At 37.7% G+C, this 27,798-nt stretch overlaps 1 protein-coding gene across 3 annotated transcripts in view; it reads left to right on the top strand.

The window, feature by feature from the left end:
* Nucleotides 1–6,409: 6,409 nt before the first annotated feature.
* GRID2 (glutamate ionotropic receptor delta type subunit 2) overlaps nt 6,410–27,798 on the top strand; it is an 819,802-nt gene continuing 798,413 nt past the window's right edge. For all 3 annotated transcript variants that reach the window (XM_040064665.2, XM_040064672.1, XM_040064673.1), the window contains exon 1: nt 6,410–6,658. The gene's annotated coding sequence lies outside the window, so the exon portion shown is untranslated. The remainder of the gene's footprint in view (nt 6,659–27,798) is intronic.

Raw genomic sequence — 27,798 nt, 5'->3', positions numbered from 1 at the left:
TTTTGGGGGGGAGAATTTGCTGTTGGAAGCTTGTTCTAGACATAGCAGGCAGTACAGGGTGAGAAAGTACATTGAAAGTGTCTGTGGAGGTCTTCTCCCAACTAGGAGAAACACACAGCATCCTTTCCAGGACATATCTTAGTGCCCTTCAGCCAGCAAGAAGTTGACAGAGTTTCTTCAGGAGAACAGCTTCAAATCATGCAGACCACCACCATTTTTAAATGGACTTGACTTAAACATGTCCCATAAGGGCACTTCCAAAATAGTACAGGAATTTCAGCAGCTGCAGAACACTCAGGGTTGTTGCGTTTTGGGGTTCTTTTGAGATAAAAATGCCATGTGCTGGTTTTAACCTTGTAAACTCTGTTTGGAACTTGCTGGCTCACTGGTGATCTACCCAGGATGTGAGTTTATCCACCGTAATGGATATGGCACTAACACCTCACAGTATAAAGACATTGGATATCGTCCCCGAGGAGCTTGAGATTTGCAATGTATCTTCAGTCTAGGAGAACTATCTGGATTTAATTATCTTCTTCTTCAAGGATCTTCAGTTGTTGCAAAGTCAGTGGAAAAGAAATTTACGTATTTAAATATTTTGGAAAGATTTTGTAGTTAATTTTTATTTAAAAATACACTTAAAATTTATCTCCCTGTATCTAAAGACCAGAGGAAAAAAAGGAAGAAAAAACCCTTTTATCATCATACGTTTACCATAAATCTGTTATTCTCACTAGCCACAGCTGTCACTTGCATTCTGTACAGCTGTGAAATATTTTTGGATTTGCTGTTTTTGTTGCCTTCATTACCTGGAAATCGTTACCTCTTGTTCTGGAGAGGTAGTTGCCATCAATCCAGTATTTGAAACACGCAGGGAGGGCTGTTGAGGATTTCTGCAGAAGTAATCCTGATAGTCTAAAAGCAGCACAACAAAAAACTTACCTGGAGGTCTCTGCATGTTTCCTGGAGATGGAAAACCTATTCTGAGTGATCTCAACTATGATGACTTTGTGAGAATCTGATGGATGTGGCAAATACGAGATCTCTTTGGTTTCTACATCCACACAGAGTTATAGAACAGAAAATACTCCACTGAGCAGATTTTTCTAGTGGGCAGACAGTATCTCCTTATATTCTGTGTCATGACCCTTTCTGTCTCTCTGGATTTCAGGAACATTTCACTTAGGTATGGAGTTGCAATTACTCTGTAGACAGGTTGCACCACGGTGTTATTTCTGCCATGAGAAGGCTCTACTGGATTTTTTTTTTTTTATTATTTTTTAATTTAAAATATCTCATCACTAAAATGTTTTAACATTTTCGATAGTAGAAGGCAGTGCATTCATAGAAAATGTCCCTTTCCCATCTCAGTAGGCTGTTGGTGAGTTGAGGTCACAACTCATTTACATCTACCCAAAAACTGTCAAACTTACTTAAGCACTTACAAAGACAAATGCATTGCCAGGTTTGACCCTGCTTTTGTCACACTGAAAAGGCCCTAATAGTGTGGTTTTAAAATGCATTTGGTTATCAACAGTAGCAGGAGAATTTTATTTTGAATTTTCCATTATGTCAATGCACTTTATATAATGGTTTAATACGAATTACACAAGGACTTTTTATTTTTTCCTAACTTAAACATGATTTCAACAGGTTTCAGAATTCTCTACTTGAATTTAAGCATGTAAGCACTCATTATAAGTAAACAGTCAAATCCCTCCTCTTTAAAAAGCTAACACATAAGTAAGTAATATGTTTCTGACATAAACAATTTCATTCATGTTTATTGTTTGAAAGGTATGATGTATAAAATGTATTTTTACTTTTATCTAAATATAACTACTTTTCAAACACTCCACATAAGTAGGAAAGATAAGAAACAGCCTTCATACTAAAGTCACTTGTAAAATGTGACTTTACCTTTTACATAGGTAAGGGCTTTGTTTGCCAAATCATTAATTTCTTTTTAAAGAAAATCTATTTGTTTTCCATGATTAAGAGTGTGAAAAAAATAAAATGTTTTAGTACATGCTCTACAGAATGTGTGGAGAGATGATCAATATAACAAGGAGAATATAAGCAATCAAAGTCCTTAATCAGTGGTGCATCTGATCTTTTTTAAGCAAGAGGATCAACAGGATATAAAAATCTGTGTAAGAGGAGAACAGATGTTTTGTTGCTCAGAAAAGTCTAATGGAAGGGTGAAGGCTGACAGATTAATAGTTCTTTTTCTGTTCCAGGGCTGGTGGTGCAGAGCCATTTGCTGTGAAATAACACTGAAGCAATATATTTATAAAGTAAATCTATTGGAATAACAACAAATGAGATTAAATGGTCGTGTAACACCCCAAAGCATGGTTAAGGTTTCCATAATTCGATCAAACAGCATCTGAGTGAATTTACATCTTTCTTTTACCAGGGTATTATCTTTATCTGAAGGATAAGTGCAAGCAGAACAGTGCAATTTGCATTGTAACACAGAAACAATTCAGACAAAAAGAATAAATAAAGAGATTCTGTCTCTAAAGTCTTGCACTTTGCACAGTCTCCTCTAACTGTCTGAAGTAGTTTTATGTAATTTTATTTCATGCAGCTGTGGTAATGCCCTTATGTTGGGCAACAAGGAGAAAACATTGAAGAGACTCATGACCCCAACCCTACATCGAGAGCTGCACTTGGTTAACAGGGTCACACTTTTGGTTTCCTTTTCCAATAAAGGATCAGGGATCTTGCGAGAAAACCTTTATGCAAACATCCCCACAAACAGCTTGGCCTATGAGAATTTCAATCTGGTTAGGGAAAAATTAAAACTTCAATTTAAAAAATTGATTAAAGCTCTGACTATTTTTGAAAATATGTTCTTTAGTACTGCTGAGGGTCATTAGAGAGCTTGAGGCCTTTTTCTATAAACAAAAATGTTCTGTTTCATATATTAAAATTGGACATTTTATCTGATCATTTCCTCATTATGAATTTGTCTGTGGGTATCCTGCTCTCCAGGATGATATTTTTTAAAAGTACTGACCACTATAAAAATGTATTAACTAATAAGACATTGAATTTTCTGTTCTGTGCTGCTAAACACCCACTTAATTTTAATAACAATACATGGCAAGGCGACTTGTTCTATACGATTGAAATTAATTTTTAAATATAATTGGCAATACCATAGAGATTACTTGAATTAGAGATTATAAAAGAATAACACAAATGAGAAAAGGAGGAAAATATTGACTTGAAGGTAAAGTATGTGTAATGCACTGTTGAAGAGTGTTGAAGAGTAAAATTCTGTGGAAGGCAAGGTAAAGCTTTTTCACTGAACACACTCCAGTGAGTCCAGGATCACTTTGCTGATTTAGATGGTAACTTAGATTTAAAAGGAAATAAATGAGAATATATTTGCGAAGAGATAATACACTTAAAAATAAACTTGGAGCAGAATTTGCAGTAGTGAAGGTATATGCCTCAAGGTATGGTCTGAAAAGAAAGCTGTAAAACGTATCTAAATTCCGATTAAACCTGTTCATTAGTTATTTTAGTGGGTTTACTCTACAAAGCCATAAACTGGTTAAACTCATTTAACAAGCAAATACTTTGTAATACGTAAGAATTGCTGTGGCATAACTCTAAATTTAGTACCACACATCCTCTGGTTTTTTTTGTTTTTTTTTTTTCTTCTCTGTTCTTTCTTTTAATTGTTTTGAGGTTTTGTAGTTTCTGTGCAATAAGAATCCGATTGTTTCAAATTTGGTCTTTTTGCACTGACTGAAAACAGATATGTAGCCCTCAGATGAGAACACTGTTGTCTCTGAAGAAAATCAGATTATTGGGTAAATAATTTATGCGGATTTCTCTGAAGAGTTACGGCAGTTTGTAAAACAGTACTGTGGGATTATATTGGTATTATTTAATGGTCATTTCTTTGTTCCTTGTTTTAGTTGGCATTATTTTTCCTTCTATGTTTTATGGAAAGAAATGTTATTTTTGAACATTTGTACAGACTTTTAACTTTTAACCTTATTGTAGAGGTTCACATTCATATATTTCCATATTTGAAATTAACATAAAGGGCTCTTACAGGTTTTTTTCTTCTCATGCTGCTGAAATTTTATTTGTTAATAAAAGTCCTTTGTTCTAAGATGAGCCTGTGTTGATTTTGTCTTTGAAATCATTCGAATTTCTTTGACATTTCTTCATACTTTTGCTGGGAAATACATATTGCACTTTAATGAACACTAATTCTTTTATGGCTTAATGCTATTAGCTATCTGTCACAATCAAGAGATGTATCTTTTTTCTTGAGGTTCTTTGATCACTTAATGAGAACTCTAGGTTGAAGATACTTGATACTGTGCTAATAATAAAGTACCAACACCTGTGCAGAACATTTTATAAAATCTAAAGGTTGTATACAGATATCCTACTGTCTTGCAGGGAAGAAAAAAACATTCTGCCTTGGTATTTTGCAAATTCCTTATTACGCTATTTCCTGAGCATCCAAATAATTTTTCTTACACATTTCTCAGTTCCCTACTTCACTTCTCACTTGTTCTTATTGTGAAAATAGTAATTTCCATAAATAAAATTAAGCTTTACTTTTGGTTTTGTTCTCTTTAGTGTCTTGTTCCACCATATTCTTTTGCTTTTATAGTGTGTGAGTATTTTTGTGTTGTCCATCTCAGGTTTCAGCTAAGGATATTATAAAGCACTCCTCCACTTCGCTTCATTTTCCCCAAAGCATATCTAAATGATGTCTTCACCTTGAAAGGCCAAAATCATTAATATTACTTTAATTCAAATATAGAAGAAATAAGCAAACTTTCACATTTGTAAGGCTATAAAGTATTTGTCATCACTAACAGTAGTGTATAAATAAAAGAACATGAAGACCAAAGTAATTGCTCATCATGTCATAACTGAGTTCCAATTCAGCTTCTCCCTGCATGTAAATAATTCTTACAGGCGGCATTCTCAGACCAGGAGGTTTATTTGTTTGGGGGGTTCTGGTTATTGGTTTGGGTTGGGGTTTTTTTTGAATCACTACCAGTGCACCATTTTCAGTGCCTGCTTTGAAAGCCTCAGCTCCAATTCTTCATCTAGAAATGGCTGTGGTGCATTTCACAGTACTTAGATGCCTACTACTCTCTCAGTAATACTGTTTAAAATATATGTCCCACTCTAAGCTGTTTCTTCCTGCTGCCATCCACTCTTGAATAGCTGCTGCATTTCAGTGCTGTTTATAGGAATTCTTTGGAGCGTTTGGGACCCTGGCAGGAATATGAAGCTTAATAAGTTGTTTGACTTAACATATAATCTTCTAAGAAAAAAATAAAACTGAAATAGAAGAAAAGTTTTTGGTCTTATATTTTGCTGTGAATTTAAATTACTGTATTATCAGTCTTCTACTAAATGAAGCTAAAGAAACATCAAATTAGATGCAAGTAATAGAAAGTGGAAGATTGAAATTATCACAGGTGATGCAAAGTGCTTGGGAGCTAAGGAAGCTCTCCCACATGACATCACTTCTATGAAACTTGAGTGTGTCCAAAATAATGGACAGCTTAGTCTTTGTGTTGTGATGGTCTTTAAAGTGCCTGAGAATGTTTTCATAGTTTGGTTATATATGTTTTCTTACTTCCTTGTAAAGGACTTATTTTATGAAACAACAGGACAGGAATTTATTCCCTATCACAAATATACCTCAAAAGCTACTGGTTACTGGGAGTGAAACAATATTCGTCAGACAGCAAAGTAATTCCTCAATTAGCTTGTATGTGTTATAATTCATAATATTTTGTTATGATAACTCAAAAAAGAAGGATGTTGTTGCTTTAGAAAAACTGCTTGTGAATGACCTAAGCCTTAAACATAGTTGGAGACCGAAAAAGTACTAATACGAAATTGAAGGAAATTGATCTCTGATTTTTCAAGTGTTGGAAGCACACTAATAATCAGCATAGGTTGATTTCACTTCTTTTGAGGACAAACGTGAAATACATTTTCTAAGCATTAAATGTCATTTGGAGAAATATTGCATGTAGTGACTAAGTGCAGGTTGAAGTATTTGCAAACATAATTACATCTCCATGCAGCCCTGTCCCAACCACCCTGAGGTTGTGCAGAGCAGTGTCAGAGGAATCAGCATCTACCCAAGCCCTGCTTACGGCACAGCTCCAAATTTCAGTTATTTAAAACAAATTCAACACCCTTCCCTTTCTTCCTTTTTTCATATCTCCCTTTATTACAAATTTCTATCTGCACTTCTAGCTATTCTTACCCCTTTAAGACACTGGGAAAATTAGGAACTGAGTTTCATCTGTGCTTGATTTAATTACCAGGTGATGAGAATTACCAGGCCTTAAAAGGTAAGGGTAGAGGAGAGGCAATTATTGCCATCATTAGTAGCAGGTGTTTGGGGTGGGTAGCACCCAGGAAAAGGCAGTGGAAATGTATTTTGGAGTAGGGCAGTGTGAGGGTGTGTGGGCAGCATAGTCTGTTCTATATGGATTTTTGTTTGTTTGTTTGTTTGTTTGTTTGTTGTTTGCTTAGCTGGGTTTAAGACTATATTACCTCATCCTCTTTAATTAATTCAAATGCACAAATTCAAGACTTGTCTGTACAAAAAATGCTACAAGCAACCAGCTGAAGAAGTGCTTTGGTAAGTCCATGCATTCTTATGGTTTATTGTTCTGAAGTAATTAAGATGATTGTGCTGTGGAGTCCAATGTTTTTGCACCCGTTAAATAATCGTGGGTTTTGTTTAATCCCTTAGTTTATTATGCTTATGGGCCTATTATTCATGCCAGTCTATCATTATTTGCCTGTTTTATTTCACTTTTTAAGTGAAATTAAAGTTGGTTTTTATTTGGAAACAGGAATGGTGCCTATGAGAGTCAATGTGACACTTCTGTTACTTAACGTGGCTTAGTGGAGAGAGCTCTGACTACAAACTAAGATAGTGTGGACCTGTGTTCCTAATTCTGCGAGGTGTGTGTGATAACTTGGTGTGTAATCCTGGGGTAGTTATTTTTTCTGTGTCATTTTCATGTTTCAAAGGCATTTGGTTTTGGCTTTTCTTCCCCCCCACACACACACTGTAATAGCTTAAAGCCCAAGGCTCTTCATCTTTAAGGCCCAAGTGTGAATAACATCCAGATTTGTGCTCTCTTCTAACTCATGGACATGTACACACACATAAAATCTAATGTAAAGTTTTATATGTGAAAGCCTTCTCTTTGAAGCCTCTTTGCTTTCTTGCTGCAGAGGTACAATTTTTCTGTGACTATTTCATTCTAAGTTAAGGTTTTTAAGCAGGCCAAACTAGATAAGAGGATGGAAAGAAAAATACTGTGATAGGATCTTGGGGTAGGAGAAAAGGGGGTGAACATGGAGAAACTCTCATGAGCAAACATCAAAGCGTTGACTCCAATAGAAGAACCTAGCTGTGGAATTTTCTATGCACTCCATTAGCAGTAAGAGGAGCTAAGGCACCTCACTGTCTTACTTGCCCAATGACTTAAAAAAGCGTGAACTAAAGAAGCATCAGATAAAGTGCATATGAAGTAAGAAATTTTATTAGTTTCTGTGGCAACATGCTGCTACATAATGCTGAAGTAGTCCACAAAATTCAGCATTAATTCAACCCTGTGAACGGTGTCACTGTTTGTCTGATGCGTAAAGGCATAGGAAAACTGTAATATGGGGTGGGAGCAATCTAGCTGTTAAATTAAGAGCCTGAGTCTCGGGATCGTAGCACTGCAATATATTGCTGTGATAAAGCAATTTGTATGGACTGGGAGGTGGCTCTGCTAGATACTGACCCACATTGTTTCTCAAAAGGCTTATACCCTGTAACAGGATTAACAAAAGCAGAATGAAAATCTTCTTTTGCTGTGAAAGGATGGTCTTTAACTCATAACTGGTGGAAAAGCTGCTAGAATGGAAAAGGCAGCACATCATGCAGAGTAACTGGGGTCCTTTTTAAAGGTTTTCACACATCCAAATAAAGTTCAATGGGACTTTGCCAGCTCTGATATTGCTCTCAGGTTCCTGAACTGAAAGGCAGACTCCAAGGACAAAAGCCTCAGAACTAAAATCTGGGGTATCTGTTTGCTAAAAACTGAAAAACCCTAAAACAAACCCCTAAATATCAAGGTTATGCCTTGATAAAGGACTTCATCTAGTAGTTCCAGAAGGCAGTGACCAGGTGACTGTTGACACTGAGGCTGAATTGTCTGCTCAGAGATTAATTACCTTTCTGCCAGTGATACAGGTATTTTTATATATTAACTTCTCCTCCTTAAATTGCTGGTATCCTGCCTCTATTTCTTAGCAGTTTTATAGTAGTTATCTCAAAAGCCTGATATCTTATTTCAGTGACAGTTTTGTTGAATTGCCCCACAGTTTCATGGAATCCCAACTCTTCTTCTGTCCCACTTGGACTGTTTGCTTGTACCAAGTGTCTGGCTGGCCTGAACAGCTCTGCCCATGGATCTATACAAGATAAGGAAGTAAAAAAATAAAATTAAAAATCAAGAGTTGAGCTCCTTCAGAGCAACAGCTAGAAGCTGGACATGGTGTACTGTGACATCTAAGTTAACAATGGGCAGCTTTGAGCAAATGACTGTTATACTCTGTTTCAGAAGTGATTACAAGTTAATTAGAAATTCATTTATAAATTTAACATTCTTGTCCTACCTTTTCAAATATAATTAACCTTCTAATTGTACTAGAATGTGGAAATTTAAGGCTGATAATAATAAGCATTTGTATACACTCAGTAAAGGAAATCTCAGACCTGCTGACTTTTTTTTTTTTTTTTTCCCTTTGGAAATTCTTGAGGGTGTATTCTAGTGACTGTTATTTCTGTTTTGATTGGAAGAACAGAAAAACTCAGAGAATGAGCATGTGTATTGGTGTAGCATTTTCTTAGATCTCTGCTGTGGCATCCTCCCTTGTGAAGATCTACTGACGCCTGTTGGGATGCACTTTTCCCAGAGGAGAAAAAAGATTTTACTACAGGAGCTAGCAGGGCTCTTTAAACTAATTTCAAAGGAGGAACAAGACACAGCCAGGCTTGTCAGGGATGAGCAATAGGATGGCATATCAAAACTCTGGGAACTGAGTGCTAGTCCCTAAAGGTCTGCAGGAGGTCCCTAAATCTGCTGCAGGAGGTCTTGGTGTAGTTATCTGATTAATAATTGGGGATTCATCTCTCCTGTCAGCAACCTTTGCTATTAGGATAGAAGGGCACTTGAAAAAAACCTTCTGTGACTCATGTGTGTGACAGGCACTAAAGACTCGAGAAAATGCAGATGTTTGCAGTGTATGGCTCAGAAGTGGGTAAAAAAATAGTGACTTCAGGGCACTGATGCATGAAAGAAAAAAGCACTTTAACAAGTATCCCTCCCCAAATCCTATGTTCTCACATTTAGGTGTGATTGTATAGATTAGTATTGGTAGAGCTGGTAAGGTAAATGTTGAAAGGATGTTTTTGGCTGTAGCAGTTCTTAGGGAGGTGCAGGGGATGCTTGGGTGGTCTGTCTTTGGGAGCAGTGGTGTGCACTGGTCTGTTCAATTTCCCACTTCTTTTCATGCTGGTGTTTGCCAGCAACAGCTAGTGTATTTTTGTTGTGTTTTTTAAGGGATTAATCTATTCCAAACATTGAGTTATAATCTACTGGAAAATGTGTGCCACAGTAGTGGCTGATGTCATGATTCAACTAATCCAGAGGTCCATAGGAAATCAAAAAATGAAGAACTTCTGATCCTACCCCCATCAGCTTTGGGATGATTTGTACTAAAATAGTTTCCTGTGCTGGCTTGGGGATAGGTTCAATTAACCAGTAAATGTCTTTCACTTGAGGAGGAGCTCTATATCTTGGTAATTTCCAGAGAAAATTCTTTCCCTGTGCTGACTGTTCTGTACTCTGCATATGAAATCCCCTGAGGGACTGTAGCCTGTTCTCTAGAAGTTACTCTACTGAGGATCCTTGTCTTGTAGTCTTTCCTCCATCTCAGAAAGCCGTGCCAGGGCTGGACATGGGTTGCTTCTACAATAGCCAGCTTATAAAATCAGCAAAGAACTTGGACAGTGGAGGCTGAGCACCAGGAGATTCCGGAAGTGCCTTTTTTCTTAGCAATGCATGCTGAATCTTATTTTCTTTTGTGTTTGGGGACACAATCAGCTGGCCCTTAATGCTAATTGCCCCAGTGAGGAATACTTTCCTGTTTCTGAGAAATGAAAATTGCAGTGGTTTAGGCAGGCTGCTTCAGGACAAACCTATTATTTCCTTCACTCGTATTTCAGCTATGCACTGATGTGGTTCTAAAGCCTTTCCAAGAGGTTGCCACCATTCAAACTGGAGGACTGTTCTGTAAACTAGACAAAACCATCCCAGGTTTCAAAATTGCCATCCCCTCTTTCTTTCAGGGTCTCTTTTAAATACATGTCACTCCAGTTCTGACTTAAATAGTTGCTGTAGAAGTGTTGCTGAACAAGTAGGAGTGCGTGCTCTCACCTCGGTGCTGTGATGTCAAATTCTGCTCCACGGCAGCATGGGCGTGTGCCCACTGGGTCACGTCATATTATTTGGACCTGCCATATGGGAATCTAATTCATCCAGGTGGATGAATTAGGTGGAATTTAGCCTCCTGTCTTCTGGCATCATGAAAGAACATTGCAGACTCTGTGCAGCTCCCAAACCCCACTTGTACATTGTCATAACTTCAGATACCAAGCCTTTAGCCCATGAAAGATCAAACGCACTTTATCCTGTACCACAGAAACTGAGATGTGCTCCCCAGTGCAAAACCTGCTGGTGGTAAATCTCTCATGGTGTGAGTTTACATATGTATAATTAAAATATGGCATGTAGGAAAACAGGAGCCACGGCAGCTTCCTGTTTGGAAAGAATATCCTGAAGGGTGCCAACTCCTTATTTTCTTTTCTGTTGTCATTACAGTTGACTAAGGAAGTAAATTTTTTGAGGTGTTTTTAAAGCAGGAAAATATTCATAGAAATTGTTCAAGGACCTTCAAATATTTATACAAATAATGACAATTTTCATCTGTCACCCTAAACATGGTGCTGATAATTATTCAGTGTATTACTTGAAACTGTCTGGCACCCTGAGAAGGACAGGGAGAGAAGCCATTTTTTTGTCTCCTATATAGATAAAGAAAATTGTGCATACTATTGTATATGTGTAGCAAACCAGGATGTTTGTCTGTGACTCTAGGAAAGCAAGGTTTGTTTGTTTTAAACAAAAAAAGCAAGTCCTACCTTAAGCCCAGTAAGTCTTGCAAATATGTCTCCTGTATTTTCATAATGTAGAGTCAAAATAATCAATATGCAAGACATTGTGTGTGAATCTATTAATGCCTTATCTTCTGGGGAGGGGATGTCGTGTGTGTAGAGAAATGGCTGTGAGAGTATTTTTTCAATTTGGAAACAGTGCCCTGTGGTGTAAAGCTGCTGTCACAGAAATGCTTTATCAGCACCCCTCCTTGTCACACATTGAGTCATCTCCCCTGCTACCAGTGGGATGGGATGGCGTGGGGCAGCCTGAGACTCGGAGCAGTTTCTGATGTATCAGACGAAGCCGTGGACCTCAGCAATCCTGGGACAAGGCTGGAGCCCTCAGGGTTCCAATTACAGCCATTCTTTCAGCGGCTGTGTTTCTCCGCTGTAAATGCATCCTGAAGGACTGGCAGATACGTCTCTGCTTGGATTTACTTTAGCTATGGAATTGTGCTGCTTTTGGTGCTAATAACAAAAAATGGTCTCATCCTTCAGAGCAAGTACCTGGCATTCACTTCTGTAATCTCTGAGGACACCTGGGGCTCTTCATATTTCTGTGGGGCCCCATGTTTCTCTTTTAAGAAAAAGTGTAGTTTCCTTGATAAATTAGCATCATTGAAGTGGATTCTATAGTCTTAAGGCTGTGTGCATTGCTCTTCTAGTATGCTGCTCTTGCACTTTTAGGAAAAATGGTTGATTTTTCTAGGCAGTCTAGAGACCTTTCTTCAGTGTGACAGCAGATTCAAGAATTTAACACCGCATTATTGTGTTATATTGAGGACTAACATGGTGAAGTTCCTATTGTTATTAGTTAAATCACGAGGGTTTTTTAAAGCAACTGAGAATCTGACTTTGAAAAATGCTGTATAACATCCAGCATCAGTACCCTTTTTACTGTACAATAAGTTTTTGAGGCACCATAGCCCAGTCATACTGCTAATGCTCAAGGCTAAACTAGGGGGAAAAATTGAAGATTGATTTCAATAAGTAAACAAGTTATTTGCATCTTAAGCAAAACATTCTTAACACTTTTAGTCAAAATTACTGTGTGTTTATGCTTACTTTTCACTAAATACCAATTCTAGCACAAAGATGTTGCTGTGATACTTTTCTCATCTCTCTCATCAGCCTCCTTCCCAGGTTTTGGCTAGATTTTTAGGCTCATCCAGAAAACAGCTGGATAAGCTAAGTGAACCAAATTACAACAATGGATGGGGGAAACAGTAAAGCTTATTTTAAGGAAACTGGGCTTAGAGCCAAGTATTGATCTGTATGATTTTTCTCCTTTCTACTCTGACAATTCAACTAGCCAGATGGAGGAAAATGCAACTCGTGCTTCAGATGCCTCAACCGGTCATCCCAAGGTTTTCAGGCTGCTCCAGACTGCCCCATTGTTCCTGCTGGGAGGAGCACACCTCCCTGCGGGTTGTCTGGTGGTTCTACTGGGCCCTCTGTCCCTCTCAGACAGGAGTCACCGATGACAACTGCCCTTTTTGTTCACTCGATGAGGTGGTCATGATCTAGGAGGTAGAACTGATTTGCCCTAGGCAATTCCTCCAGCCTTCATGATGGATCTTCATGCCTACCGTCGTTTGCCTGGTGCCCAAGCGCCCCATTTTGTCAGGGCCCCTGGGAGGGTGGAGTAGGCTGGGAGGTATTTGCCAGCCTCCTTCCCCAGTACAAACCAGTTTGCATTCCCCTTGGTCCCATCCTGCCTGGTGGTGAGAGGCCATCCCTGGCTGCTGGTGCCTTTATCTCAGGGACAGTGGAAACTGGGGGAGGCATATTCTACCTCCTCAGCCTTTCCACCCTCCCCCAGCTCTGCCACCAGGCTGGGCAGTGCCTTGGGTTTAGGCTGACAATCTTTTGTGAGCTATGGTAATAGACTGTAAGATGCTAGAATATCCCTTTAAGGCATGGAAAGATGTGTTGGGAAGATAAGAGTGTCCAGATTGCAGATATAAGCCAAGGCATTTGTTATTTTATTGACATTTATTGTGCCCCATGTCACACCTGGACAGCTGCTGTCCCTGCTCACCCCTGTTAACAGTGATGGGCTCTGGCCTTGGCTGCAGCCTGAGGCTGGAGCAGCTGCATATTTTGATGGGAGATTTGCCTGGGGCATCACATCATTTCCAGTGAGAGCAGAGGATGGATCTCCTGCTTGCCCCACTCTGAAGCAGCTGCTTTTGTATCTGTGGGTGGCCACCATCACTCCTGTTATCAGTGTTACTGTAAAACATTATCAGTATCTAATGGCAGAGTTTGGCTAGTGATTTCCAAATATTAGGCTGGAGCAGTTCTTGGTCCTGCACTGTCAGTTTTAATCTTTGATGGTGAAGAACTTTTCAAAGTATGTCCCTAATGGAAGTAATGGTCACTGTGTAAAAATAAAAGCAGGTTGCTATATTATTGGGAGGTAAAAGAGACAGAGTTGTGCTTGCCCTTGCCTCTTACACTTGGCTGTTTGGAATTACAAGAATGTTGCTTGCCAATAATCTGGCTGACAGTCACCTTTTGAAGGTTATTGCTTCCTGATAGCCAGCAGAAAGCCCAATCAGAAAGGAGAAATATATAAGCTTGCTTCTTAATTTGCAAGGACATCTGCCGAATTTCCAGTGTTTGAGAAGAAAATTGAGAAAAGGAGTGGATGGGAACAAGGGCTAAGTACTAGGCATCAAAAAATCAGGCAAGGGTTTAGGGGGTGGGGCAGAAAGGCTGGATGCTTTGGGATGCTGAGAAGATAAGGTGTTTTCTGTCTGTGTCAGGATCATTATGGTGCTTTTCCTTTCATCTTCCTAGGTACCGATAAATACCATTAAAATACTTTCTCCTCTGTGCCACTATATATGTGCTTATGGTGACAGCACGTCAGCCTGCATGACAGCCAAGGAGTAATAGATTGCTGAAAATTATGTGTATTACTGTAAAAAAATAACTTTTCCTGTGTGACATGACAGTATTTGAACCAGTTCATAGCAAGTTTTTGCAACCTTCCTAGTCCATATAATATCTGAAACTTTGAGGTGTCAGTATTGGTGTTTTAGGCAAAGGTGATGACTTGATCCTTTTAAATTTATTTTTGTCATGAATAAAAGTGCATTCTAGTTCTGCTCAGGTTAATGAGAGCTTGTTTCTGATTTGAGTGACCAAAACCATGAAAGCCAATTTTAATACTGAGGCTTGCATTTCTTGTAATTAAGAAAACCTTCACCAGTTATTTAATGTGTTTTTTATTCCTGACCCAGTTTTGTCCTGTTTTTCTTTGCTGTTAGAAATTTAAAAAGAAAAAGCTACATGTTTTCAGAAATAAATTATCAAAGATGAAAGGTTTCTTTTTGTCAGTAAGACAGCCCCAGAAAAGAGACATTTCCACGAGAGAGAGCTTGGAAGTTTTTGGTGGCGCTTTAAATCACAAGAATAGTTGTAAGACACATGCCCATTCAGTTAGTTAAGTGTTGACTTTTCTTGGAAGGAAATAAAGTTATTTGATCCTATGGAGGCTTTAAATTTTATACAGGGCTTCAACAGTGCTCCCAATTATAAATGGTGTGGCCTTTACCCCTTAATAAGCATGCTAAGTGCCCTGGTAAGAAGGACTCTATTTTTTACAAAAAAAAAAAAAAAATATTTATTTTGCAGGGTTACTTGTGATACTGATTGTATTTAGGAGTTAGTTTATTTTCTCTCCTTGGCTCTTCCAAGTATGTCTGCTTGATTCTAATGCACATTCTGATCAATTAGATAAGGTCTGTTGTTTCTGTGTCTGCTTACCTCTTGCTTCAGAGAGGCCAGAACACCTTACCTTTATTTTCTGTACACATGATAATCTTGCAAACGAAGAAAAAAGTGAAGAAAACCAGCTTATAAATCCCGACTGACTTGTTTTAAGATATTTATTTACCAAGACCCGTCTAGGAATTGTTTTTCTCACAGCTGATTGCTCTTAAGCAGTTCTAGGAGGATGTATTCAACTTCTATTTTAGAACGTTGTCATTTTCAACTATTTGTTACCAGATCAAATAAAAACGCCTATTGCTAAGCCAGCAGATTGCATGCATTGAGCTTACTGGGAAATCTGTAATCACAGAGGGTAGGACTGATTTGCAGAAACACAGGTGAATGCTGGACACTTCATTGTTTATACATGACCAGTGGTCTTATTTCACTGGAGATGAGACACGAGTCTTACTTGTTGTTCAGACTTCTTGAAAATTAATTTATTTTGAGGAAACTTTAGTTTCTAAACTAAGATGAGAAAGAGAGTAGTTCAGGCATAATGGAGGAAAGCAAACAGTGAAATTGGAAAGGCACATTTTTATGGTTTTGGCAGTTTTTAGTAAAAGTGATTGCTGAAGGTGTACCATGAGGTTGTGATACGTGGGAGAGGACAGTGCCAGTTAAAAGATACATGAGACTTAGGTTTACAAAGAAGTAAACTGTAAAACATGTAGTTCAGAGATGATGACAGTCTAAAAAACTACTAATTTGTCAAGGTTACAACGGCAAGAGAGTAGGGCAGCCACACATACAATAATAATATAAAATAACTTAGTAATTTAGGTCAAACCTATCAAGAGAATAAATGCAGTGCCATGCCAAGCAGTTTAAATAGATCTCCATATCTCATGTCCAGGAGGGACTGTTGTCCGGCTTTGGGTAATTCAACGGCAATACAAACTTAGCATCTCTCGACAGCCAATTTGTGCATCCCTTGTAGCCATTATTTGCATTTGTGGGGTGGGTTTTTTTATTGGTACACACCACTGACAACAAGTCTTCAAGAGCTGAGTGGTACTTTTAAACCTTGTCTAAGAATTTAGTTAAAAAATATATAAATTTTAATATATAACTATGAAGTACTAAGCATTGATTCTCCTGTGATGAAGGCAGGCTGTTATTGGAGACACGGGAAGCTTAAAATACACAAGGAAACTCCTGGAGGTTTTAATGGTGTGGATGTAAATAATATATTTCCTGAAATGTGCTCAGATCAGCACAGAAGAAGGCACTCAAATATGCACTCAAATCTCAATTGTGTTTAGGGTTTTTTTTTACTTAAATTAATGGGTTTAATTTCAAACAAAGTTTAGTATCAGGAAGGAGTCTATAAGTAAGAGAGGTAACAGTATCTTCAGTAGGGCACTTAAAATGAGTACATGATCGGAAAAACTAAAGGTCGGGGGGGGGTTGGGGGTTGGTTTGTTTGTTTTACTGTGGGGGGGGGAAAAAACCCACCTCAAAGACCCAAATTCCAGCATTCAATTTGAACGCAAATCTTCCCATCTGGGCAATGGGAAGTACTCCAGCAGTGCGCTGCCCTGGCACCGCAGAGGGATCTGGAGAGCAGAGTGCTTTCTGATTAACTTCCACGCCTCCAGGGCTTTTAAGTTCTTCAGTCTCTGGCGAGGACTCGGAGCTCCTGGAAGAGGCTGTCCCATGACTTCAACAAAGACCGCACTTCACACAGCGCTTAAACGAAACGCCTTTAGCGGGCTTCTTCGGTAAGGACAGCGTTTCAGGGACAGCCAGGAGCTATTCCACAGGCAGTGTTAGCCCCCAAGCAAGGTGATAAAAGTGCACCTTCTTACGGGTACTTATGCGAGTGAGACGGAGGATGTTGCATTGTTTTTAATGAGATGTTAAAACGCAAACCAATTTTCAATGCCAGAAGCTACTGTTCGCTTGGAGAAGCGTGCCAAGGGTAGAACTCTAATTACCTGTGACACGGCTTCAGTTACCCACAGTACACTTTGAGGATTAGAATGCCAAGGTTGGGGCTACAAATGTGTGACCCCAAAATGTTTAAGAGTTTTTACCGACTTTAACCTGCCAAACAATGAGAGGAAATCTCAGCAGCAGCAGGGATCCAGCAGTTTTTCTGTGCTCACAAATATGATACGATTTAGTTTGTCCCTGTAAAATTCATTTTGCCGCCGATGTCAGTCTCAGGGGAAAGAGAGAGGAAAAATCATCTTCACTGCATTAAAAAGGCCTGAAAATGTGTTAAATCAACAAGAACTGTAAATTACCCACAAATGTTCTATGAACAGCTTTTTTTTTTTTTTTTTTTGGAGTGTCCATAAACATTAAACCTATTAATGTCTGACTTGTCTTTTGAACCAGAAGACAAATAGTTGAAGTACCTTATTTTTTTATTATATTTCAGTGAAGGCATTTGCTACTGGTTGCAGGAGATGAATGCTTCACTCATCCACATAGTGCCATTTCAGAAAATATTTTGTAAGAACATCATTAGTGCCACTTCCATAGCTTTTTCTTATACTCTGGTGATGAGACATGGAAAAACTAGCAACAGCAGTATCTGATACTGTCATCTCACCTGAATCCATCTTCATGAGCCCGTTACTCCCCAGATATTCAAGCAGAACTAAGTTAGGCAAGAGGATGTTCTAATCTGAGCTTGGACGATTTCTTGGTTTATGTAAATTAAAAAACGTGGAAATATATCTGAGGAAGTTCTACTTCTTAAGCAATGCTGCATCAAGTTCATTCCAAATTTGTGTTCCTGAAGGCCTGTTTTCAATGGACCTGCTTTTGTGTGTGTATTCCAAGCAGAGGCCAAAGCAGGGAAGTTTTTGGTGAACTTGGAGTTCATTGAAACAACTGACACACATCTCTACCATGGATGTATTCTTCCTATGGTATTAATTATGGTACAAATGCTGTTTGAGAAAAACTGAGCTTGCTAAAACCAGTCTTTGTTAATTCATGCAGTTTTCATGTTCTCCTAACATGAAATTGGACTTACGCTTTTCCTCTAACGAAAAAACCCTATTGTTTAAAAACAGAATGCAGAGAGCTCTATGGGAAAAGAGAATTGGACAATTTTGTGTTGCCTCAAGGAGATGAGGATTTTTGTCCTACTTCTTTTCCTCCAAAGCGCCACATTCGCCAATACAATTCTTCTGGTAACAGCAGGGGAAGCTGTCACCACAAAGACTCTGTGGATGGTCTAAGAATACTAATAAGAATTTGGATTCTGCCTTGTCATGCAAGAATGTGCCTCCATTCAGCAGTGATTGTTGGTGACTATTGCTTTGCCAAGCACTAGAGCTCCTTTTGCTGATCACAGTAATTGGGAGGTGCTCACCCTGGTGAAAATGGCTTATAAGGTTGTTAAACTGAGCGACCAAAGCTGTGCGGCTTTACCAGCATGTTTCTACTTCATTGATCCCTTACCGGTGTTCTCGGTGTGTATTTGAGCAAATGACAAAAGCCAGAATGCAGCTAGATCTTCGATCAAAATCTCTTGCATCATTTTTTCCTTGTAGAAAGATGCTTCAATACAGAGGCAAGAAACTTGATTGGAAAAGTAACCCACAACTGACTTCTTATGAAATGTTCTACTCTGGTATTTTTAGTCTATATCATAGTGTGAGTTGTTAATCGCCGATCTTTCCAGCATTCACTTAGCATCATTTACTCTTTCAATGAAGCTTACATAATGAGCAGCATAATCCCACTTGGATATTGGTGGATCAAGTACGTTTGTTAAAGTTTAGATTTACAGAAAGTTCGGCAGATGGAGTAGCTTCACTCTTTATTGAGCTGTTATCTCAAGGTGACTTGTCAGCTGAGAGGTAGAAGGGGGAAATCGTTGATTAGGCAGCCAAGTATGTGAGACTCTCGAACACAAACAGAATTGGCTACCTTGGAAGTGTGAAAACATCAGCTGAAAAAACTGACAATTTGAAGGATTCTTGTAAGGTAAAGGCAAACAATTTTCCAATGAAGAGGAATGATGACATTTGAGAAGTCAATTTTTATCCCCTGGAGGCACTCAGAAGTGCAGAAAAACAATGGAATACGTTGTGATAGGTGATGATTTTTCTAATGGATGCAACCAAACCACAGGTTCCCATTATGAGAGAGACAGAGGTTCTGAGATACTTTCCTGACATTATCAACAACAAGCTAGCTAGCTTAAGGTAGAGAACAAATCTCCGAATTTATCCTGAGATGTGTTTGATATCACTGAGCCAAATTCAGTGCGGTACAAAGGGATAATCTAGGTTCTGGCATTTATAAAAATATATTAGAGAGAATAGTAGATAATCCTGATTGGGAAAAAAAAAACCCAAACAAAACTCCATGTGAAGGTACCAGAAGTTCCATCAAGCTTCCAAGAGACAGTCTGAAGTAATTATAAAAAGTGGTAGAATCATCTCGATCAAGGTGAAGATGACTGAGATCTGACAATTTAAATCAACAACTTTGGATTTAGATTTTAATCCAGAAACTTTGTTCTATGCTTTCTCCTCTCTTCAACCTCACTTTGGATTCCCCTCAGTATTTATCAGAAATATCAACTCCAATTCCCATGTCAGAGAGAGAAACTTAATGCTTTGGTTTTTCAATTTTTTTTTTTATACTTTATGCTTGAAGGAGAACCAACATTGAGTCTAATCATCTTACTATTATTCATCCTTATTTTCACTGCATTTTCTTCCCTTAGTGGTGATTTACCCTTGGTAGAGATCAGGCATGGATGCAAAACGGGGCAATCAGTTCACTTCATCCTGCTTCTAGTTTGTTTGTTGGTGTATTATAGGACAAGACTCATGAAAACAAAAGGAGAGAATGTGATCCTGTTCTTTGCATGCGACTGTAGATGCACTTGTATCTCATTATTTAAGATGACTTTCTGTTCATTGTCATGTTTTGACTTGCCATAAAAGGAAGCATTCTGTTTTTGAGGAATAATATCAGAGTATTGTTCTCTTTTCGAAGTTTAAATTTTCTTGTCCTGTAGGAACACAAGGGTATGTGTCCAGTTAGTTTTTTTGAACAGACATCAGCAGATGTTGTAAATTTTTCCACTTTCTTCCCAAATTTAAGAGTCTACATTCTTGCATGCTATTTTGTTGTGCCTACTGGCACAAAATATAAAAATGTTGAACTCCAACACCCATTTTGTAGTCTTCTCGTGAACTGATTATTTTTCAATAATGGCCTCTTCCCTTCTGGTGTGCTCTCCCTAAGGATTGTTGCTCCTTTTTCCCTCAGGTTACAATCTCAGGTGAATGAGCTTCAGTACCAGGGTCCCTGTTGCTCAGTCCTCCCCCAAATTATTGTTCAACAGGAAACTGCATTCCTAGCTCCTACACAAAGCTGTTCAACAAAGCTGGTTTAGTTCCTCCTTCACCGCCTATAACAACTCTGTTTGCTAAATCAGCACTCTCCCAGTCATTCACCACACAAAATAGAAAATGTGCCCTGTTTCTGTGAGCCACCTTCTCTTCTAAGTTGTTTCTATCCTTCCTCTCTCGTTCACCTCCTGCCTGCCCTTGCTCCTCTTCCCACTCTGATCAAACTTTGTCAGAATTTATGTTGCTTCTCTATTTGCTGCTCTGTTGTTCCTCTGAATGCTTAAGTCTTTGAAGATAAATCTGAAAAGGCAATACAAAATTTTTCTTTGGTATAGTTTTGCATTTATTTGTACCACTACATAGACAAAGCCATGCTGAAGAAACTATAACATGCAAATAATTGAACTTTATTAAAAAATTACCTGAGTGAAGAGGAAAAGAAAATACATTTCAGTAGACACTCGATAATCAAATTCAATCACACAATGTTTTAAATGCAAATATTTGAAAATGAATATTTATCACTGTGTATTTTGCCAACTAGTATGGAACAGTTCAAATTAACAGTATAGTTTGCTTAACTTGGAGTAATTTGAAATAATTATGAATGTGCTCAATTATTTCTAGAAATATCAATTATTTACTAGGAAGTGTAAGAATACGTTCAAAATAGCAAACATGGAAATACAAAGAAAAAATCAGTCACTGTTTTAGTGAGAAGGAAGGATAAGAATAGATGGAACACTAGGACGTGTGGGTTTAGATACTTCTGTAATAATGGATTTTTGCGTGCCTGATGCACAATAACCTCATCTCAAATGTGCACATAATTGAAAATGGCTAAACGCCATTTAAATAATGACGTCTCCATATTGTTCATCTGAATCACCCTCATGTCCTTCAAAAACTTGTGGATGTTTTAGAAAGGGTGTTGACTTGCTCCAAAAGCAAAGGGACTAAACTGAATTGGGTATTCCATTACTTTTGACTTTAATCATGGGATAATGGGCCCTTCACCAAAAAGCGGTATCACATGTGCTGAAATATTCAAGTTTCTTGTAAAAGGAGTGTTAAGTGAATCTGAGGTGTGAGGGAAGAGAAGGAAACTACATATTTCCATATACAGGTTATATGGATGAGACTGCATTAAAATAAAGCAGTGTTTTTCCCCATAGTTTGGAAATGAGAAGTTGAAGAATCAAAGAATTTTCTGTCCTTTAGGAATAGAATTCTTTCTGGCCCCTTAAACTATAAATTTCTTTCCATCTATTACCCACTTGCATTATTAACATGGAAGTTTACGGCAACTACTGTAACTAGTGCAGCCAATCCTTTTTTTTTTCCTCCTACATCTTTGTTATATGTCTTGGAAGCTTTTATTTCTCTTTAGCCAGTGGAGATGCAATGGCTTTTCAATTTCTGCTCTCTACTCTGGAAAAAGCCTTAATGGCTACAAGGACAGCAGAAGTGTGTCCTTGAGGGTCACCCAGGGGCCTTCTGGCACTTTATTGCTGGTGGAGATGCACAAGAAGAAAATTATGCAGACTTCAGGGCAATGCCTGAATGGTACCCTTCCAACTAACAAATGATGATGAGAAACAAAATCTAACGCCTACCATAATAATTCAGAAGCTGTGGCCTAAGAATGGCACCATGATGCAGTAAAAATCACTCTGTCCTTGACACAAGGCCACTTCATTTGATGCTTCTGTGGATAAAGCTATCTTGATTCTTATACCTATTCCATAAAAAAATTTAAAAGGCTTATAAACAGTGGTTTTCCATGATGAATCTGACACTTGCAGCCTCATATTGAATTTTAATTGATTCTGCTTTAACATCCTGTTGTTGATTTGAGACAGTTTCATTACAATTATTTGGACTATAACACTCAAGTATGTGTCGAGATGGATTTACTCTGTCAATTACTTTTCTGTGCAGAATGCAGCACATAAGGTATCTCACAGCGTTACAAGTGCTTTATCGTATCATGTGATTTGTGTGAGAAACAGAAAGTCAATTTAAATGAACTGTAAGAAAGGTTATTCCAATAAATTCAGTACATATTTCAATGAATAATGCATTACTGGAGGTGTTTATAGATATAGAACATCAGCTAATTTTACTCACTGTCACTTATTTATCAAGTAGTGTTTGTTTTTCACAGAAGAACAGGAAGCCCGCTATTCGTCTCCTGTGAATGTGTTCAGGCAGAGTAGGATCCAGCTGCCAGATGCAGTCCGGATCAAACAAGTTAGAAGTTTCTGCAGCCATCATGTGTCAGATAGATAGTCTGCATTTTAGATCAGTATATGCTTATCTAATACATATAATCCTTTTATTTAGTAAGTATTATGCCTTTTTCTGAGGCGATTAAATTGGATTATATATCCCTTCACTGAAATGGATGTACACACAATGACATTAATCTGTTGTTTTCTACTGTTCTGATAAGCCTTTAATAAAATAAAAGTAAAATAAATTTCATATTCTAAGCCTTGAGCTCTTGTCCATCTTAACCTGAACAGGCCAGGTAGACTTGAACTACAGTGAAACCTAATAATATAAAAATCCACAGCACCTTGGGAGGAAGGGGTTGAGTTCTTACTGTGCAACAGGTCCATTGTATATTTGACCAGTTAGGAGGACAAGAGACAGGAACCTGGTACAAAATGGAGAGTGTTTGGATGAAATAGTCCTGCCTGATGAGTAGGGACCTAATCGTCTGAAGCATTCCTTGCAAGGAAATGCACTTCAGGGCTCCGGTGTGAAGCTGTGGAGAGCTGTGCCCAAACTGGCAAACAGGTTTTGGCTGTGTATGAATAGATAACTTCTAATTTCCGTGACTGACTACAGCAGGGACAAGCTGTCCGGTTTGTTAAAAGTAGGATGGGAACAAAAGATCAGGCAATTTTTTTAAATGCTAAAAACCAAAACCAGACTGAAAATCTTCTCTGGGTTGCAGTGTACCCTCACTACTGCTGGAGACATTGACAGCAGCACCTCTCTCTCTCCTTCCTAAGGTCACATTTTAAAAAATGCTGACTGAATTCATCTAATACTGCAGTCTGGGTTCTTCTGGCCTTGAATACTTGTAGTCCCAAGATGCTCTGCAATTTACTGCTCCTAGACAGCATTTCCCTCCCACTATTCCCAGTACAGAATGCACTTTGATAGCTCCTTCTTTGCCCTTTTGCAAGGAGAGATGAAAGCGCCTTTCAGGAAATAGTTTTTTTTTTTTTTTCTCTGAATGTTTTTGCTCTGTTGTGCAACCTCTGAAAAAAGGTTGCCATTTTTGAACATTGAGCATAAAAACAGCATTATTTTTTTCTCAGGTTTCACAAACAAGCAAAAAAATAATTCCCAAAGGCTTAATGTTTGCTTCTTTTTCTTTAACTCCTGCGGCAGACTGCCATATCAAGTTTTTATTTGTAGACTGGTGAATGTTAAATACGTGTTTTAGCACAGCAGATGCACGTTGCTGGCTGGAATGTAACTCTGACAATAATAGTGTTTTGATTTAGCAAATATTCAAATAAGTTGGTTTTTTACTGTTTGTTCACTTAACAACACAACAAATACAGTAGCTGATTGAAAGTTGACTTTAAAGATGCTTTAGTGGTGAGTTCTGGGGGGGAGAGTTACTTGTTTGAACTGTAAGATGTCAAATGCTCTTAAGACTCTTCAGTGCCTAGTACCTTAAATAAAGTAACTCTCCGGTACTTTTATTCAATTGATATTTTCCAACAAATGCCTAGAGAATGAGATCTAAATTCCATGTGTGATGAGCAGTTACTAATGAGAATAAATAGGTTAAGACAGAGATATTTAATGTGAGTAGTTTGGAACTTGTCAGGAAACATCAACTCCTTATTCAAGATAATATCTATCACTATTGAATTAAAAATTATATTTCATACAGCTTTCTATTGAGAACAACTTTGTACAAGTCCTGAGGCTCAACAGTAAAAAGTGTTGCAAAACATACAGTATACCAACATCATTATTCCCTATACTGTAAGGTGAAAACTACAAGGTCATGACTTATCTAAAAGCATAAAAATGACTTGCAAAATCATTAAAATATTCAAATGTAGATAAGAAAAGATAGGCTCATATCTTTCATGGTTTATCTGATTTGGTTTCTGTAGTTTCTGTTTTCAGTGCTAATAATACCCCATTCTGTTCTAAAATTTTTAGGTTTTGAGTACGTCTTCTGTCTCTTTTTTTGTAATGAGAATATAAATTTCCATTTTTTTCTTTTCTTATTAACTTTCATTTACCTATAGTTTCCACTATTTTTGTCCATCTAGAATGGAAATATTTCTTATACACTGCTTTTGCAATCACCATCTTCATTATTAATCCTGGAAGTGTGCTACTAATGGGCTCGTTATCATTTTTGTCACTTGAAAACAAGTTCATTATCTGATGAGATGCAATTCTCTTCATATGCATTTTAAGATCCTTGATTTTCTTTCTTTATACTCTGTAGACACTTCTTCCTCTTGATTGGTAAAGAAGTTTATGGATAGATTAAGGTTCTCTTTATTCCTTGTGTACTTTTTCTCTGTTACTTGTCTGTCTGTATATGCTTGTGGAAAAAAAATCTAGCATTTTTCAATTTATTTGTTTTTAATTAGAATTTTTAATTGCTTAGGTTCTCTGTGTTGGGCTGGCTATCTCACTTTAAAGGTCTTTGAGGTCAGCAAAAGAGGATTTACCAAAACGAAATACTTGTTTTAGACTGAGCACTCAATCTCAAACACACACTCATAGGTAGTTCACCCATTTTAATGTCTATTTAGAAGTGCCTTCTATTAAATCTCAATGTTTACCTCTTTTCTATTGGTGCAGTTCTATTGACTTGGAGTAACTCATATCAGTTAATCTGACCGGGTTTTCTGAGTCCATGTGCACTTTGTTTAGTACTTACAGGTAGATCAGTTATAGGTGTTTCAAAAGAAGAATAATTTGCACTTTACGATCTAGTCCTCACTTGGTGTGACAGTACAACTGTAGATGGAGATGCATATGTATGAATCTATACCCAAATTAATGAAAACCGCCTAAATATTTGTCCATAGTCTTCTGGAGAAAACATTCTGGTTTCTTCTGGACCAAGACAGACAACTGACTTCTTAAAAAATTTGGATTTAAGTATGCATCATAAAATCAAAGATTTTGCTTAATGTAAGTCAGCTGCTAAGTTAAATGAGAGGGAATTAAAGACATAAACCCAGACAATTTCACTAATAAGATATTATCTAAGCTCCCCCAAAACCCCTATCAATTTTTTACATACAAGCTTGTAAATTTTTCAAGTGTGACATTGTAATCCTGGATAGAAATGTATGATTTAAGGTATTTAAAGTTTATTAGTATAACTTAATCACTAAGGAAATACTCTAGAGTCCATAAAGCATTGAATGTAGTCAAATAAAATAACTTTTTTATTGCAAAGAATTATTGGGAATGTGAGCCTCTGTTCTAGTAGAACTTGAGATATATAAAGACATTCTGTCAGCCTAACACAAATATAATTTCATTATTTGACTAGCATCATATATTTGTAGAATATCTGTCTGGAAAATAGTTCCAGATGATTTGTATAAAATGAGATTTGTCTCAAATTAAACCCTCATTAATCAATCATTCTCATAAAAGTATATGCTTGGCTTTGAATATTTGCAAGGAGCAGAGTCAAATGGTGTTCTCTGAAGTGCTTAAATTTTACTTAAGATGAAATATTTTACTTCTAACTTACGTAATTTAAAAAGACATTTTGCAGAAACCTATGATGATTTGTCAATCAATCCGAATCCTGAAATGTGACAGATCAGATACTTTTCTGCTCTGATAGCATGCAATAATCACAAAGAGTTGAGAAGACTGACTTGCTAGTCTGTCTTAACGTGTTACCGTGGCAGGTAAAAGAAAAAATTTGAGAAAGAAATGGCCTAAAAGGAGAAAATAATGTTTTTGTTGTTGGATGTGAAGTAGCATCTAAAATAAATCCATCTATTAAACAAATTTTCAAAGAGATAAGGTGACTTTTTTCTTTTCTTGGAACAACTGTCCCATCCTTTTTTTTTCTTTCCACTGAAGACTAAGACTGTGCTAAGAGCCTTCAGAGGGTCACTGTCAGCAATTGGCTCTAGGACACTGGGAATTTTCAATGAGGTTGTTGCAAGGAGACCTGTAAGGAAGCTGCAGTTTTAAGAGCGTAAATTGTTTTTTCCCAAGCTCACCCCCAGTTTAACAAAAATAACTACAAATGCTTGGGTTTGGAGAATAGAAGTTAAACACAGGACAAGTTTCTCCAGTTCTGTCCTCCTATTTGTTTGCTAATTGGCAGCTTCTTCCTCCGTTAGGAGCTAAGAGAGTAACAAGAGATATCAGATCTGCATTTTTTTCCCCATTTTCTGGACAGGATTTTTCCTTCTTGCTGAAGAAAAGATTTTCTTTTTTCCACTCTATTGGAAAGAAATTTGTGGTCCTTGGTAGTTCTTTTACTTGTTTTGGTTTGGTGTTTTATGGTGGATTAGTTTGTTTGGTTTTGGGATTTTTTGCTTGGCTTCTTTGCTCAGCAAATATTGGGGGGAGGCTGTGTAATCCTCATGGGTTGGTTTTCAGCCTGTGGTCTTCAAGCAAGTGCCAGGCAATATTAAAAATGTAAAGACCAAACACTAACTCGTGCAAGGACTTTAATGGTGGGAACCACAAGGCACCAACAGTGCAAGAGATCAGCAACAGGAATGAGTGATGAGGCTCTTATTTGGTTTTCTTCTAGGTTTAGGTCTTGTTAAGTCACAGCCCATCCCCTGTAGACACTGATCACAAAAAGTCAGCTTTTTTGCTCTCCCATGTGTAATTTTCTGCATTTTTCTATGTTAGGCTTAGTTTGTGATGTTTCATTTACTCTCTGTGTATGAAATCTGATTCAAGTAAGAATTTATCCAGTTATGTGGGTTAAATTCAGATCAAGATGATGTGACATACTGTAGGCAGATGATTGATTGCTTCCCTTTCGCTTCCTGCTGTCTGAGTTGAATAAATTTTGCTTACAGAGCAAATTCCTGAACTGAACTCGTTCTGACACCAGGAGTAGACCTGCAATAAATCTGACCTGACCTGTTTTACATTTGGTAAAAATCCCAGGTCAATCACTTTCATGTGCTACTTCCCCCCTCACCCCCACCCCAATACATATATACATAGATTTTTGTACCCAGATTTCACCATCACTGATTTTACAATATAGCTTCTGGTTTATTCTTAATGCCAGATTTATCTTTGATTCCAACCAGATTATTTTTTCTTTCTACTTATTACTTTCTTATATTGAATCCTGAGATATTCAGGAAATAGTCCAGTTGTTTT

Source organism: Hirundo rustica, chromosome 5 (assembly GCF_015227805.2).
Source record: "Hirundo rustica isolate bHirRus1 chromosome 5, bHirRus1.pri.v3, whole genome shotgun sequence".
NCBI lineage: Eukaryota > Metazoa > Chordata > Aves > Passeriformes > Hirundinidae > Hirundo > Hirundo rustica.
Note: the sequence above shows the minus strand (reverse complement) of the source record. Positions and strands in the feature narration are given on the sequence as shown.